Consider the following 16,611-nt stretch of genomic DNA (forward strand, 5'->3'; position numbering starts at 1 on the left):
CTGAAAGTAGCAGAACTAGTAAGGCTCTCACTCATCGTCTTCAACCCTCCCTGCACGCTGCCGCTTGCAGAGCTCTGCTGCTTCCTGCCACCACATCCCCAGCCAGCCTCTGCCCTTACCCCCTCCATGCGCTCCTTACTGGCAATCCTCACCCCCAGCCAGTGCTCTGACCCAACCCACTTAATGCGCTCCTTGCTGGCAACCCATACTGACTTTGGGTGCTTTGCCTCCAGGAGTGAGGGCGGGGTTCCTGTCAGTCACTTATCCCTCCTCTTCCTATTGGCAGAAGTTGAATGGAGGTAAGAACCCCTCTTTAAAATTTCTAGTCTGGGATACTGACGCGCCTTTATTCTCTGACCATGAGGTTTTAAAACACAACATAAAGAGGATTTTCTCAAAAATTTCTCTGGGCGGGAAGGTCTGAATTTCACCACATCCACTTCAGGGCCAGGCTTAGTTGTGACCTCAGAAATACATTAAAAAAATACAATAATGTTTCATCACCGCAGAAAACACAGAACTAGATCAAAGACCAAAAGTACAAAGGAATACGTATTCATGAAATGAATAAAAACACATGCATTTATCGTGCCATATAACCTCGCCAATAGCATCTTTATCACCAACAGTGGGGGATGCTAAAATGTTCTACAGATTAGTATAATAGATGCATTCATGCTGCTTACCATACTTTGTGGTTAGCAATCTCAAAAGATGCCAGGAAATTACTTGCAAACTGTCAGTAATAAGTAGTCCTTACCGTCGCTGTGTTAAAATTACCCACCAGTAAAGCTGTGTTGGCTTCATTTCCTGAATAAACATTGCATATTTTTTGATCTTCTGTGTTAAAAACAGGCAAAGACAAATGGGCGTTTGCATGTTGTTAACTGCAGAGCCCGTCCAGGCTTGGCCTCAGACCCCTCCAACTCAACCTTTTTTGTTCAAGGAAAGCACAAAAAATATAATTTTATTGTATTCCATGTCTCTCCTGTAGTTGTAAAGCATGCACATACAACGGAGAGACACCTAAGAGTTATTTGATTGGTCCTTATAGGACATTGTGTGTGCCACAGAAGTTCTAGAGTAGAAAGGGGGAACCTTGCAAGCTTGTCATGGAATGCGCTATTTCAAGTGGCTGCAAAGGACATGATGGGCACGCAGTGCGTGGTAGCAGGTCTGTTATGAATCAGCCCCGGTATAAACTGACCCGGATGTGACTCGTGATTGAAGTCTATGATGTATGAAGCAGAAGTACGATTTTAACCATGGAGGAAAAGGTGAATCTTCAGGAAGTGACAACAAGGCTAGGATAGGGTAACGTCCGGCTCTGGCGAGCTGGTATGACCCGAAGGTGCTGGAGAGATGTCCACGTGCCAGGCAAGATGTTCTCAAATGAAATCTTTCTTTGACGCGGAGCCAGTTTGGTGGCATGAGGGCTGGAATTTAGGCGATATAAAATTATACAAAATGTTACAAATAAGACATAATGGCACTAAATCTAGTTCACCGTCAGATGTCCATGCTGACGTTTAACACTTCAAGCTCAGCGATGACAAGTGCTTGCTCTGTCAGCATTCACGTTTGTTTATTCAAATAATTACAAACAGGAAGACGCAATCCTGGTTTCTGACATCGGTGCCACTAGGCAGGGTGAGTCAATCAGTAGGGAAATGTTGGTGTCCACTGAAAGCTTTTTGTCACTCCAGAGGCCTAACGGAGGCTCCCGAATCCCCGGCGCTGCAGGGGGACCTGGGGGGTGGGAGGGAGGGTTCACGCACCTTTTACGTCAAAGGGGTTCCCCCTTGGGTGTCCAGCTGCAAACAGCTCAAACACACAGAAACAGCAAGACTGAATCGTCTTGTCTGCATTCACTTCACAGGCCACAAGTAGTGATTCATTTATGTCGAAGGGCCCCCACCAGCACGATATTCTGGGGCCTGGCACTCTTTCCTTCCCTCTCCCGGGCAGGTAGTTCTGGTGATCCACGAAACCTACTGAGAAAAAATCTGGGAATAGGCTTCAGTAGCGCTCTCTGCAGGACTCGCAGTCCCACTACAGTACCCATATACTGTCTTTCCCCGCATGTTGTGTCCCCTTCTCCAGGGAGAGACGGTCCCTTGAGGAGCCTTACGGCCAGCGCACAAATCCTAAAAAAAAAAAAAAAAAATTGGGGAGACTAACCGAGTTAGGCCATATGGGAGTGACATCATGGCACTTGACATCACAGCGCGTGACATTACGGCCGCGTGACATCGCAGGTAGGATCACATGAAGTGGCATCACAACCCATGACCTTACAAGAAGTGACATCAAATCTTAAGACCTCACACGGGTTTAGCAGGTCTACCATGATTACATTTAAGCACATTACAATATTTAAAAACATTGAATTTGTGTGGGGCTTTTATCAAAAAAAGTGACGCAACCCCGATGTAAATTCTGGGCTTCAGCTTATACATTTATTTTTTAAAAACCCTGTTACAAAGAAATTAGCAACAAGGAGAAACGTGGCAATAAATATGTTCTGCCCTCATTGGTTGCAAAGTCTGCATTTTAAAATATCTTATGGGGTTATGGAGCTCGTGCAGAGATCTTTACCTGCCCAGTAAATTTCAAGGAATAAAAATAATGGTAAAATAACTTTGGAAGGTAATGCATTTGCAGGAGAAATCTGTGTTTTCTTTAGTACCAATTTTGAATCAAAGTAGCACAGAGGGTTAATGTGTCTTCTGCACAGCACATAATTTAACAAGTAAATGACAGATTTTTAATTTATGTAGCTAGGTATGCAAGGTACTGGTTTTAACACAGAGAGCCTTTTCTTACTCACAGTTCATAAATTGTAACCCTTCTAATATTTCACAGTGAGCTAATAAACTATGCCGGATATGTGACTTCTACACTTTGTAACCCTCACTGCCTCATGTAACATATTTTTTACAATAATTTACACATTTATAGGATTTCATCCAACCAAAAGGTCACAATTCTGACACCGTGCATTTGATTTGCAAATTTATAGGATTTCTTTTCAACTTATAATGTGTGTGTGTGGTGTAAAATGCTCTGATTCCCTGTACTAGGAAGAGTAGCGCTATAAAAGAAATAAAACAAAATAGTGGTATTTAATTTATTATTTGTGCAAGTTCTGGAACAGACCAACAAATCTGACATTCTTCTGGTGCATGAAAATCTCTCATAAAGAGAGATTGAACAAAGTAAAAAGCATGCCTTTCTTAAAAATTTGTGAACTGATAACAACAAGCTCTGTGCTTTTGTTTCCCCTCCCTTGCATTTGCATCTAGGTGTGAGGCTCAGATAGCTCCCAGTCAGGATCGTGAACAAAAGGAGGGCTGATGACAACTTAAATTCAGCCTTAGTTATGGGTCCAGTTGGAGTCTTGAATATGAACGCCCCCTCCCGCCTGCAATTTGCTGCTGGAAAACAAAAGCAGACAAGGTGCAGGCACTGCTGAATGTGTCCCGGTATCTGAAAATTACAATGGGACAATTTCAGCATATTTCAGAGGGAACCACTTCTTGCAGGGAGGACGGCATCCACCCTAAGAAAATAGTGGATGGATGTCGTGTACCTGCTTGTACCCCAGACTTGTGCCCTGCTTAGGTCAGTTTCGCACTATGTAAAATGCAGCGTGATCGCGTTGCGTGGAAAATAAACAGATAAATTAGTTCAGACACCATGCTGGAAACATCGAGCCTCGTATGTTTTTAGTAGTTTACAGGTGCTGTGTAAGTGGGCTAAACACCGGAAAAGGCATGACGTATGCATGCTATTCACAAATGAAAACAAGCAAGCCCACGAACCAATGTAAGTGACTGAAGTGACATGGGCGTGGTTGGAAGCCCAAAGAGAGATTACAGAATGGGACGGAGCGCTTAGCGCTCGCCCATAAAAGCATCCGACCCTTCTCTCGGAGGGGGACATTCTGAGCCACAGCTTGAATGAAGCGCTTCAGGAGAAGAGCTACAAGTGCTCCTGCTTCCAATCTTTGAGGGGCTTCTTTCTACTCAATCCGGTGCCCAAGTAAGGAGCCCAAAAATGTACAAAATTAAATACAACCTTCAGTGAGCGCTCTTTACAGGCTTCCCTGCTTTCAAAGCAGTGCGCCAATTGCTTTGGGCCGAGCTTACGCTAAATATGAAACTGCAGAAGATATGGGCCAATGTAGTGCAGTAGAACAGTGGTTCTCAACCTTTTGACTTCTGTGGACCCTGCCTTTCAATCAATCAATCAATCAAAGAAATTTGTAGAGCGTGTTACTCACCCGTGAGGGTCTCAAGGCGCTGGGGGGGGTAGGGGAGGGCGGGCCAGGGAGGGTCACTGGTCGAACAGCCATGTCTTGAGGTTCCTTCTGAAGACTAGTAGGTCTTTGGTTTTGCGAACGTCGGTGGGGAGGGAGTTCCAGGTTTTGGGGGCGAGGTAGGAGAAAGTGTGGGAGTGTGGAAGTTTACTCTTTCATTGAGGTAGGTTGGGCCGGTGTTGTGGAGGGATTTGTGTGCGTGGATGAGGATCTTGAATGTGATTCTCTTGTCTATGGGGAGCCAGTGTAGGGATTTGAGGTGTGGTGAGATTCGTTCGTGTCGGGGGAGACCAAGGACGAGGCGCGCAGCTGTGTTCCGGATTCTTTGGAGTTTGGGTTTGAGTTTGAGTGTGGTGCCGGCATAGAGGGCGTTGCCGTAGTCCAGTCTGCTGCTGATGAGTGCGTGGGTGACAGTCTTTCTGGTCTCTGGGGGGATCCATTTGAAGGATTTTTTTAGGGTGCAGAGTGTGTGGAAGCAGGAGGAGGTTAGAGCATTGATTTGCTGTGTCATGGAGAGGGCGGGGTCGAGGATGATGCCGAGGTTGCGTGCGTGGGTTGCGGGGGTGGGTGCGGGCCTAGGGCGGGGGGCCACCAGGAGGTGTCCCATGTGGTTTTGTTGGGGCCGAAGATGATGACTTCTGTTTTGTTTGAGTTGAGCTGGAGATGGTTAGTGGTCATCCAGTTGGCGGTGTCTAGGAGAGCGGCGTGTAGGTTGGTTTTGGCGGTGGTGGGGTTGCGGGTGAGGGAGAGGATGAGTTGGGTGTCATCTGCATATGAGAGGATGGTGATTCCGTATGCTCGGAGAATGTTGGCTAGGGGGATCATCTAGATGTTGAAGAGTGTGGGGCTGAGAGAAGACCCTTGGGGGACTCCGCAGGTGATCTTGGTAGTGTTGGAGTGGAAGGGCGGGAGGCGGACTTTCTGGGTTCGGTCGGTGAGGAAGGAGGAGAGCCAGTCTAAACCTTTGTGGCGGATTCCTATGTTGTGGAGGCATGTGCGGAGTGTGTGGTGGCAGACGGTGTCAAAAGCTGCGGAGAGGTCTAGGAGGATGAGTGCGACGGTCTCGCCTTTGTCGACTTTGGTCCTGGAGTCGTCAGTGCATGCAATGAGGGCGGATTCTGTGCTGTGGTTCTTGCAGAACCCAGATTGTGAGGGGTCAAGGGTGTTGGTTTCTTCGAGGAAGTGGGATAGGCGAGTGTTGACTAATTTCTCTGCAACCTTGGCGGGGAACGGGAGGAGGGAGATGGGGCGGTAGTTGGAGAGGATCTCCGGGTCGGCTTGTTTTTTTTTTAGGAGAGCGGTAATTTCTGCATGCTTCCAGGGGTCTGGGTAGGTGGCGGAGTCAAAAGAGGAGTTGATTATGTTGTAGAGTATGGGGGCGATGGTAGGGCTAGCTTTGTTGTAGATGTGGTGTGGACAGGGGTCGGAGGGGGAACCGGAGTGGATGGAGTTCAAGTTTTTTTCTGTTTCTTCGTGTGTGGTAGGGGTCCATGTGGATAGTGTGGTAGGGGGTCTTGAGGGGGGGTTGAGTTGGGTGGGAGAGGGGTATGTGTGGTGGGTGTGTGTGATGTGAAGCTGTTGTGGATGTCCAGGATTTTGTAGAGGAAGTGGTTGGAAAGGGCGTCACATAGGGGCTGTGTGTGTGTGGGGTCTATGTTGCTGGCTTTGGGTTTGGCAAGTTCGTTGATGATGGTGAAGAGTTCTTTGCTGTTTTGGGAGTTGTTGTCAAGGCGTGTCTTGTAGTGAACTCTTTTAGCGGTGCATATGAGTAGGTGATGGGGGCGAATGTTGGTTTTGAGTGTGGAGAAGTTGGTTGAGGAGGGTTCTAGTCTCCATATTTTCTCAGCTTGGCGGCATTTGCCCTTGGAGTTCAAGGGTGAACCATGGGGTGTTCTTGATGTTGCGGGTGGTGATGTGTCTTCTGAGGGGTGCTAGTGTGTCTGTGCAGGTAAATATCCATTTGGAGAGGTTGTGTGCTCCTGAGTTGGGGTCGCTGGTGTGGGGGGGGTTATGGGCCAGTTGGGAGTTTAGTCGTTCTGTGGGGATCTTGTCCCACATGCGGTAGGGTGTGGTGTGTTGATGGTAGTGTGTGGGGGGTTTGGTGAAGGAGAAGTAGACGCAGCAGTGGTCTGTCCAGAGGAGTTCGGTGGTGTGGGTGTAGGCTATGTGTTGGCTTGAGGTGAAGATTGCGTCTAGCGTGTGTCCTGCTGAGTGGGTGGGTGCGGTGACCAGTTGTTTGAGTCCGAGGTTGTTGAGGGTCTCTATGAGGGAGGTAATGTTGTGGTCTTGTGGGTTTTCTAAGTGAAAGTTGAAATCAACGAGGATGATGTAGTCTGTGGAGGTGAGGGCGTACGGGCTGATGCTGTCTGCGATGGTGTCGCAGAAGGCGGGACGTCGTCTGGGTGGTCTGTAGACTAGTGTACCTCTGAGGGTGGAGTTGTTGTTGATGTGGACGAGGAAGTGCATGTGTTCAGTGTTGTCGATAGTGTCTTGGGAGCTGGTGGTGACTTTGATGGTGTCTCTGTGTAGGATGGCGATGCCCCCGCCTGGCTTGTTTAGGCGGTCTTTGCATTGGAGTTTGTATCCCTTGGGGGTGGCTATGGCTGTGTCAGGTTCTAAAGTGAGGTTGGTCCAGGTTTCTGTGAGGAAGGCGATGTCAAGTGAGTGTGTAGTGATGAGGTCCCAGAGTTCTATGGCATGTTTGTGAAGGGAGCGGATGTTGAGTAGCAGGCAGTTCAGGTGGGTGTGGTGGGTGGCGTTGGTGTGGTGCGTGAGGGTGTTGTTGCGGGGTGTGTTCTGGTTGTGGGCTGGTGTGCTGCGGGGTTGGTTGGTGGGGGCAGGGTGGGTGAGTTTTGTGTTGGGGTGTTGTGTTTGTTGAGGGTGGGGTCGCTATGGTTGGTGTGTGGTGTGAGGGATGACGAGCAGGAGAAGTCGCAGGTGCAGCAGGTGAAGGGGCCATGAGTGTGTGTGGGGCTAGATGTGGTGCATGTGAGGTAGGGGCCTGGGTTGAGGGAGTGGAGGCTGAGGGGGGAGTAGGTGTGTCTGGGAGGGCCAGGGGTTCTGGCGCTGGGCGCGGTCCAGGTGCGGACGGGCGCAGACAGGCTTGCCTTTGGCACGCCAGCGCCATGACCCGCCGCAGCTGCCATAAGAGGAAGGGAGGGTGGGAGTGGCAGCTGGGAGGCGGGAGGGCCTGTCCTATGAGAGGGCTGGGGGGTGGGGCCGCAGGGGACGCAGCGGCCCCGATTGAAGAGAGAAGAACGGTGAGGGAAAAGAGGGGGGATGCAGGAGGGGCCGCAGGGGACGCAGCGGCGGGGATTGGAAAGAGAGAGGATGGGAGAAGGAGGTGGCGTGGAGGGCAAGGCGGGGAGCGACCTACCTGCAAGCAGGGTCGAAGGTTGGTCCTAGCTAGCGTGCCGCGGCTTCCATAAGAGGAGGGGAGGGTGGGACTGGCAGCTGGGAGGCGGGAGGGCCTGTCCTAAGAGAGGGCTGGGGGGTGGGGCTGCAGGGGACGCAGCGTCGGGGATTGGAGAGAGAAGAACGGTGAGAGAAAGGAGGGGGGAGGTGGGAGGGGCCGCAGGGGACGCAGCGGCGGGGTTTGGAGAGAGAAGAACAGTGAGAGAAAGGAGGGTGGAGGCGGGAGGGGCCGCAGAGGACGCAGCGGCGGGGATTGGAAAGAGAGAGGACGGGAGAAGGAGGTGGCGCAGAGGGCAAGGCGGGGAGCGACCTACCTGCAAGCAGGGTCGAAGGTTGCTCCTAGCTAGCGCGCCGCAGCTGCCATAAGAGGAGGGGAGCGTGGGAGTGGCAGCTGGGAGACGGGAGGGCCTGTCCTATGAGAGGGCTGGGGGGTGGGGCCGCAGCGGCGGGTATTGGAGAGAGAAGAACGGTGAGAGAAGAACAGTGAGAGAAAGAAGGAGGGAGGCGGGAGGGGCCGCAGGGGACGCAGCGGCGGGGTTTGGAGAAAGAAGAACCATGAGAGAAAGGAGGGGGGAGGTGGGAGGGGCCGCAGGGGACGCAGCAGCGGGGTTTGGAGAGAGAAGAACAGTGAGAGAAAGGAGGGGGGAGGCGGGAGGGGCCGCAGGGGCCGCAGTGGCAGGGATTGGAGAGAGAAAAACGGTGAGAGAAGAACGGTGAGAGAAAGGAGGGGGGAGGCGGGAGGGGCTAGAGGGGAAGCAGCGGCGGGGTTTGGAGGGAGAAGAACGGTGACAGAAAGGACGGGGGAGGTGGGAGGTGCCGCAGGGGACGCAGCAGCGGGCTTTGGAGAGAGAAGAACAGTGAGAGAAAGGAGGAGGAGGTGGGAGGGGCCACAGGGGATGCAGCGGCGGGGATTGGATAGAGAGAGGACGGGAGAAGGAGGTGGCGCAGAGGGCAAGGCGGGGAGCGACCTACCTGCAAGCAGGGTCGAAGGTTGCTCCTAGCTAGCGCGCCGCAGCTGCCATAAGAGGAGGGGAGGGTGGGAGTGGCAGCTGGGAGGCGGGAGGGCCTGTCCTATGAGAGGGCTGGGGGGTGGGGCCGCAGGAGACGCAGCGGCGGGGATTGGGGAGAGAAGAACGGTGAGAGAAGAACGGTGAGAGAAAGAAGGAGGGAGGCGGGAGGGGCCGCAGGGGACGCAGCGGTGGGGTTTGGAGAGAGAAGAACGGTGAGAGAAAGGAGGGGGGAGGTGGGAGGGGCCGTAGGGGACGCAGCAGCCGGGTTTGGAGAGAGAAGAACGGTGAGAGAAAGGAGGGGGGAGGCGAAAGGGGCCGCAGGGGACGCAGCGGCAGGGATTGGAGAGAGAAGAACGGTGAGAGAAGAACGGTGAGAGAAAGGAGGGGGGAGGCGGGAGGGGCCGCAGGGGACGCAGCGGCGGGGTTTGGAGAGAGAAGAACGGTGAGAGGACGGAGGGGAGGTGGGAGGGGCCACAGGGGACGCAGCGGCGGGGATTGGAAAGAGAGAGGACGGGAGAAGGAGGTGGCGCGGAGGGCAAGGCGGGGAGCGACCTACCTGCAAGCAGGGTCGAAGGTTGCTCCTAGCTAGCGCGCCGTGGCTGACATAAGAGGAGGGGAGGGTGGGAGTGGCAGCTGGGAGGCGGGAGGGCCTATCCTATGAGAGGGCTGGGGGGTGGGGCCGCAGGGGACGCAGCGGTGGGGATTGGAGAGAGAAGAACGGTGAGAGAAGAACGGTGAGAGAAAGGAGAGGGGAGGCGGGAGGGGCCGCAGGGGACGCAGCGGCGGGGTTTGGAGAGAGAAGAACGGTGAGAAAAGAATGGTGAGAGAAAGGAGAGGGGAGGCAGGAGGGGGCGCAGGGGATGCAGCGGCGGGGATTGGAGAGAGAAGAACGGTGAGAAAAGAATGGTGAGAGAAAGGAGGGGGGAGGCTGGAGGGGCCTGCCAGGGACGCAGCGGCGGGGATTGGAAAGAGAGAGGACGGGAGAAGGAGGTGGCGCGGAGGGCAAGGCGGGGAGCGACCTACCTGCAAGCAGGGTCAAAGGCCTTTACCATTACTGGAACCAGGGGACCCCCACTGAATCATTATTGGACCCGGGGACCCTGGCCTAAACATTGTTGATGATTTATACTACATAAAATACGCAAAAAAACATAGATACAAGCATTCATCAAACACATGCACAAATTTCAATTTCAACTTTTTTTAAAATAACTTTAATAGGGAGATTGGAGCTATTATAAGTTTAATTGAAGCCACTCATCCTCCTTACTATGTTCTGTCTGATGGACCTGCACTGCTCTCACAAATCAATCTGAGGATACAAATTACATTTTTAGCCTCCAATTTCAAATTTGTTGACATTTCCAGTATGTTTTAAAATGTTCAATTGTACGTTTAGCCACTTTATTTATACACACTTTATTAATCTGTTAATATTACTTCATTTTCTAAGCAGCCACTTACCCCTGAGAAGGCTTCATGGACTCGCAAGGGTCCCCGGACCACAGATTGGGAACCAGTGCAGTGGGCAAACAACACTGTCTGCCGGGTTCGGAATTGATAAAAGATCACTTGGTACACTTGTTCACTCACAGAGCCTGGACTATGATTAATAACTATTGTTCCTGGCCATGCTGCGCCTACAGAGTTTGTTTGAAGTCTTATTAAGGAAGTACACAAGAGGGAGAAGTCAATGTGTTCGTGACACAGGGCATGCACTCTTCTGGGCAGCACAAGGTGCTCGCTTCTTAAATGCAGCTCCCCGAAGAGCATGCCTCATGGGATGATTCAGGGACACTAGAATATGTGACTAATGCATTTTAGAGTAGGGATGCCGTCACCAGCACTAAAATGCGTTTGTCTAACCCCTGATGCGTGGAACTTGCTAGGACTGTGCATTTTGTTTGCCTCTTTCTGTGACCCCTGGCGCAGCACCCTGGATTATGTGGAGAAATAATTCTATTCAATGTATCTGTGCCCTGATTCTGTGAATGCATGCTCGTTCTCACAGTGTGCTGAGTGTGAGACCCTTGCCCACACTCCACACAAGTCTTGTCTGAAATTATAATAATTTTTTTTTTTTACTGTGTGTGGTGTTGCCAGCTATGAAGCAGAAACAGACTGTCACACCTTCAATGCCGAATGCACACTCTTCGGAAAAGGAACATCTCTCATAGCGCTTTGAACTCTGTTGCTGTATAAAGCACTAGCAAGGGAGCCCTTGGGAGTGTACTGTGCCATGATTGCAGGCTGCCTCTGATACACAAGTACACACCATCACACACAGTGGAAGGTTTCTGTTTCACTTTGCACGGGTGAGCGTGCCACCTTTTATAGTGCAGGCTGTATATTTCGGGGGAGGGAATATGTATGATGACGTACAGCTTTGTGTCAGAAATGTTGTTTCATATTTGCACTGCACACAGCAAGCATTAGATGGAAAGATTTGAAGGGCAGATTGTTACTAGAGGTTTTTCCTTATATTTCTTTAGAAGAGGAAGGGATAGGGCAGGCAAGTGTAAGTTCTTTGACAGTCACCCATCTGGCAGGTGACAAAAAGAGATGATAAAGGGAATGTGGGTTGTCTTACCTGAGAAATAGGTTAGAAAAGAGATGTGCCCAATGTGCGTTACAAGACTGGGAAAGAATGGAAATTGGTAATGATCTACCAAAATAAAATGACCATGCAAATGATTTACATGTAGAAAAGTGAGGAACTCCTGTAAAGTTGATAGAAAACAATAGTGTACAGCACTAGCACTGTGAGTGTTAAGAACATGCAAAGCTACGGAGGTGATGTGAGAAGGTTGACTTTAACTGGTCAACCTAGAAGTTGTAGTTCAACTAGAATTTTGAGTCAAAATGTTTTGAACTACACTGTTAATTTGGACGGTTCAAGCAAGAAACTGGTTAAATTGCGATTTAAATGTGTGGTTGAGGATGCTTTAGTTTCTGGCTGCTAATGAGCAGGGTCTCTATTTCTATTAAAGAAGCAGCATTCCTTAGATCAAGGAATGTTGATTTTTCAAGATGTCTACTGTTCATCGTCTGATGGCAGAAGTTGCTTATGTTGCAGAAAGCTGTGTGAAAATTTGCAAAACTGACTGACACGCAACATCCCATATGCTTTTTAAAAAAACATATGCTCTGCAAGCCACAAAGTTTGCAAATTAAAACAAATAAAATGTTTTAGCTTCAAAGTGCTTTTTTAGAATCTATGATGTTTTACCAATTTAAAGTGAAAATGATGATGTACAATGGACAATTCTTCAAACTTTTCATTAAGTGAGAGCCTCTGCCTGAACTCAGCAGAAGAAGGCTTGCTCACTCACTGCAATCCAACGTTGGCCATTGTTCATGAACGCAGTGTACAGCACCAGTTTAGGAAGTAGATAGAAGCCTCCTGAGAAATTATAGGCACCTGCTCTCAGGTCCAGCTTTAGAGCTGGTGGCGCCTGGTATAACAGTCTTTTCTGGCTCTCCCCTAACTCCCTATGACCTCCTCTTCAGACTCTTTCACTGCCACCCTACAAAAATGCCCCCCACTCTCCATAGCCCCTCTTTTGCATACACTTAATTCGTTTAAAAGTGTTGGTAAAAGCTGGCTTTGCTAATCTACCCAGCTATCCACATAAAATACAGATCTGTTCTTTACAGCAGGCATAATAACCCTCTGCGCTACTTTATAGCGAGTCAAAACTGTCATGAGACAAAACTTCGATCTCTCCTTCTAGCAGGAACATTATGCACAAGAGTTATCTTGACATTTTCATTGCTGTCTGGAAGCTGGACGCACAAGGAACTCTGCAGCAGGTGCTTTTGAATCATACCTTATTGCTAAACACAGCGACCCTCCACCCAGCTCCCTTGAGGTCAGCGCTACCCCTCCCTGTCAGCACCCAGTGCGACCGCACCAGTCGCACCACCCTAAAGTCGGCCCTGCCTGCACTTGTTTTATTACAAATCAAACACTGAATCAAAGGCTTTGCGTGCCTCCCCAAGTAGTTAATGAGCGCATCTTATCCCCGGTATTGAGGAAGGAAGACCAAACCTGATGGGAAGGTTGATGAGGTCAGATACATGTGACATGGGGCCGTGCGTTCTGAATCCCAGGTTTCGCTTTTATTTTATTTAAAACGCTGTTCCCTTGCATTTTGTAGTTTTGCAGTATAAGGCAGAATTTTTCTCCTCTTATAGACTGAAATTGAGCCCAGATGGAGATGTGCTGGATAGAAGGCGAACAGAAGAAAGGCGTGGAAATCCGGGACTGGGAGAGAGGTTTTGTGTTTGCTTTTAAAAGAATGTGAAGAGAGCTCTCCCGTTGTGCTTGTGTCAACTCAGAGGATGCAGCATGCTTTGGCTGTTCACAAACCTACCTAGCAATAACATGAAGTCCAGTTCCAGGCACTGGCGCTCAAAGACCTATCTTGTCCCAATACATGGCTTTTCCGCACACACTATATGGTTAGTAATATCTAGCTTTCAGCTTTGATTATTTGTTGATGTATACCCAGATAATATATGGCCTGTCCCCAGTGCTTAATTTGTAAATAACAAGGTGCTGGGGCTCAAAGCCCTTCTCTTAAAGACGTGGCTGCTGCAATTAAATGTGCGAACACGGAATACTGAGACAGCGTAATCCCGAAGTCATCTTGGGTCTCTGTAATGCTTTTTAAACCACTCCCTACCCCTTCAGCTCACACTTGCAGCTTTCTCTCTTTGTGATGCTTTTTCGATTTTCTCTTCCTCCGTCTATCCCAAACATGTCTTTTGCTCGCTGCAAATGCTTGAGGCAGAAGACTAAGCACCGGCCCTCAAAAATAAGTGCTGGTGCTCAGCACCGGAAACAACAAGCACAAATTAAGCACTGCCTGTTCCTAGGACATACAGAGGTAAATTTGTGTAGCTCTCTCTATGGCATGCTTTTTTGGTAATTTAATCACCTGTCCTAAAATAATATATGGCACACATGGTGGCGATATATGGGCAAAAGCAGGCAGCCCTCAAGATAATAAGGGGCATATTTAAGAGCTGCTAGCGCCATTCTAACGCCACATTAGCATAATTATTTTGTGCTAATGTGGCGTTAGAAGGCAAAAAATGCTGCACCCTATTTACAAAGTGGTGCAATGCATGCATTGTGCCACTTTGTAACCCTTTGCGCTACATTATGTCTGCGCTAGGCATAATGTATGCAGAAGGGCGTTCCCCCATTAGGGGGGGCTGAAAAAATGGCGCAAGGAAATCTAACAGATCTTCGGCAATTTTAAAGGCTGCTCAGAGCAGGCATTAAAAGGGGGCGTGCCATTTAATACAATGGGTCCCTATGTAGTGTTCAGGGTTAGCGCCAACATTTTGGCACTACTCCTACAGGGTACATCAATAGAATGAAAAAAAAATTCGCTACTGCCCCCTACCCTGCGCCATGGTGTGCCATATTTTAAATGCGGTGCACACATGGTGGCGGTGGGGGCGCTAAAGGTCGCAAGAAAAGTAGCGTTGCACTGGGTGCAGTGCCACTTTCTTAAATATGGCCCTAAATGTTTTGAATAGTTTGTGAAATAAAGTAGAATGATATAAGCACACAACTCTCGCGATGGGAATTGTTTGTTAATTTACAGACTTACCCCACTCTTCTGATGTGAAACATGGCTGTTCCCACTCATCACAACAGTACACCCTACCAGTGCTCACGATCGGGATGCTTTAGGTGTTCTTCTCTGGATAGCCGTGTCTGAACCAATGTTGGATCGTGTTAAAAAGAAAAACTCGTTCAGATGGGCAGGGTTTAAAAAAAAAAAAAAAAGATAAATACCAGATTTTCATTAAATTAATACATTATTTTGAGGATCAGTTTTGCAGAGTGTACATTGTGATAGGAGAAAGATGCAGAGGCAGGGCAGTTATGGAACAGGTAGTGGCTGTCCCTCGCTTTACCTTGCAGCCCCCCCCCCCCCGCGATTTTGTTACACCACAGTGTCATTCGTGCTATTACAGCTACACATCTCAGTCCGTTTGGGCTGTTTCCTTTGCTCAATGTAGCGGTTTGCATCACGCATCTATTTTGTAGCCACTTCCTTCCTCCAGTTGACTCGTGGTACATTAGTCTGCTGTTGACTTGTGATGTTTTGTCTGAGAATTTTCACTTGTTGTCACACTCACTTGCAGTCCAGCGGCCTAATGAAGTAAGCCCAGTTGGTCTGGGAGCTCCTGTAACTTTACAACATTGCCCTTACAATGTTTCATGTGTGTTGCATTCACTTTCAAAATGAGACCTCAGCTCTCTCCCTATAATTCCATCCCCTCCACTTCCAATCTATTTCCTGCCCCCTCAGTATCTCACTGTCCCCACGTTCCCTGGAAAGCTGTTTGCAGGGGCTGGGTGCATGCTAGGTGCTCTGCTTGTGTTGTGTTTGATTAGGAGAGTGGTGGACAGCGGTGGATGTCTCCCCTTTCCCTCCATGTTTCCTTATGTGGCTCCTTGGATCAGGATGAGGCTATGCAGCCCAGGATTATGATCATCTGTGCATACATTGCAGTGTTTGCAGCTGGTGAATCTTGACACAAATTACTGGAGCAAAGAGTGTGCAAACACCGTTTGTTTACATTGTAATGTGAACTAACAAGCGCGGTGAGAGTTGTAGTCCCCATTCCTGCATATTTGATGCAAATTGTGTACCTGGTATTTGCAAACCCCATGCAGTTGCAAAATTGGCGTGAGTGCAATTTGTGCTCAATGAGAGTTAGAGATCTGTCCACCTGTGACATCACATCCTGTCTGCACCAGGTGATGAGAAAGGCATGTGTCTGTCAATCCAGGCTCAACATCTTCAAAATAGAAACCTTAACACTTAAGATCCTTCATTCGCTAAAAGTCAAAGCCTAACAAGCATTTTCAAAGCAAGGGGTCTCGCATTTGCTCAAGTTAGAGCTATTAGCGTCGTAAAGAAAAAAAACACAGCACGATCGCGCTATGTAAAATGCAGCGCTATCGTCCTGCGTGGAAAATAAACAGATAAAGTAGTCCGACCCCAGGTTGAAAACATCGAGCCTCGTGTGTTTTTAGTAGTTTACCGGTGCTGTGTAGGTGAGCTAAACACTGGTAAAGGCATTACGTGTGCATGCCTTCCACAAATGAAAGCAAGCGGATTTTAAAAGGCAAGCTCACGAACCAATGTAAGTGACTGACATGACATGGGCGTGGTTTGAAGCCCAAAGAGAGATTACAGAATGGACGGAGCGCTTTGCGCTCGCCCATAAAAAGGATGTCTTCGGCACTTCAGTGAGCCCGCAGTCGTATCCACTTTCTTCGTTTCCAAGGACAGGTGCAACACTTGCTTCAAGGGTTGCTTATGGACAATGAGCTCTGCAGGCTGCAGGGAACTGGCCTCACAGCCCACATCGGCCTATCTGGCTTGCTTTTAACCAGCACATATTCTTCCCCTCAGTAACCCCTCCTCCGTGTACTGCTACTTTTGGTCAATTTCTTCCATCACCGGTGTTTCCCCTATGCCCACCAACACTCATCAGACAATTTCTCTTTTGCCTTTGCCCCACCTGTCACCGAGATCATTCCAGCCCTTTCCTTCATCATCCTGCCCCCGATCTTTCTCGTCTCTGTCCCACCTCTATCTACCACTGTCCACCAATCCGCCCGTTTTCTTCCCCTCCCACTGCCTATCACCGCAGCAGTCCTTGCATCTACAGTATACATTACAAGCTTACGGATCGTCTCTCTTTTTGTAGACATTCCTGCCTCTTCCTTCAAAGTTGTATTAATACACAATCGATTTTTGTTGGGGATGCACTATCTCACACAAATTATTTTGATTAGATAAAAGAACAACAATATTACTTGAAACTCTT

General features: G+C 49.1%; 1 protein-coding gene across 1 annotated transcript in view; it reads right to left on the reverse strand.

Moving 5' to 3' along the window:
- The window catches only part of IL21R (interleukin 21 receptor), a 107,927-nt gene that overhangs the window by 55,480 nt on the left and 35,836 nt on the right, over positions 1-16,611 (reverse strand). The window lies entirely within an intron of this gene.

This window comes from Pleurodeles waltl, chromosome 10 (genome assembly GCF_031143425.1).
Source record: "Pleurodeles waltl isolate 20211129_DDA chromosome 10, aPleWal1.hap1.20221129, whole genome shotgun sequence".
Taxonomy (NCBI): Eukaryota; Metazoa; Chordata; class Amphibia; order Caudata; family Salamandridae; genus Pleurodeles; species Pleurodeles waltl.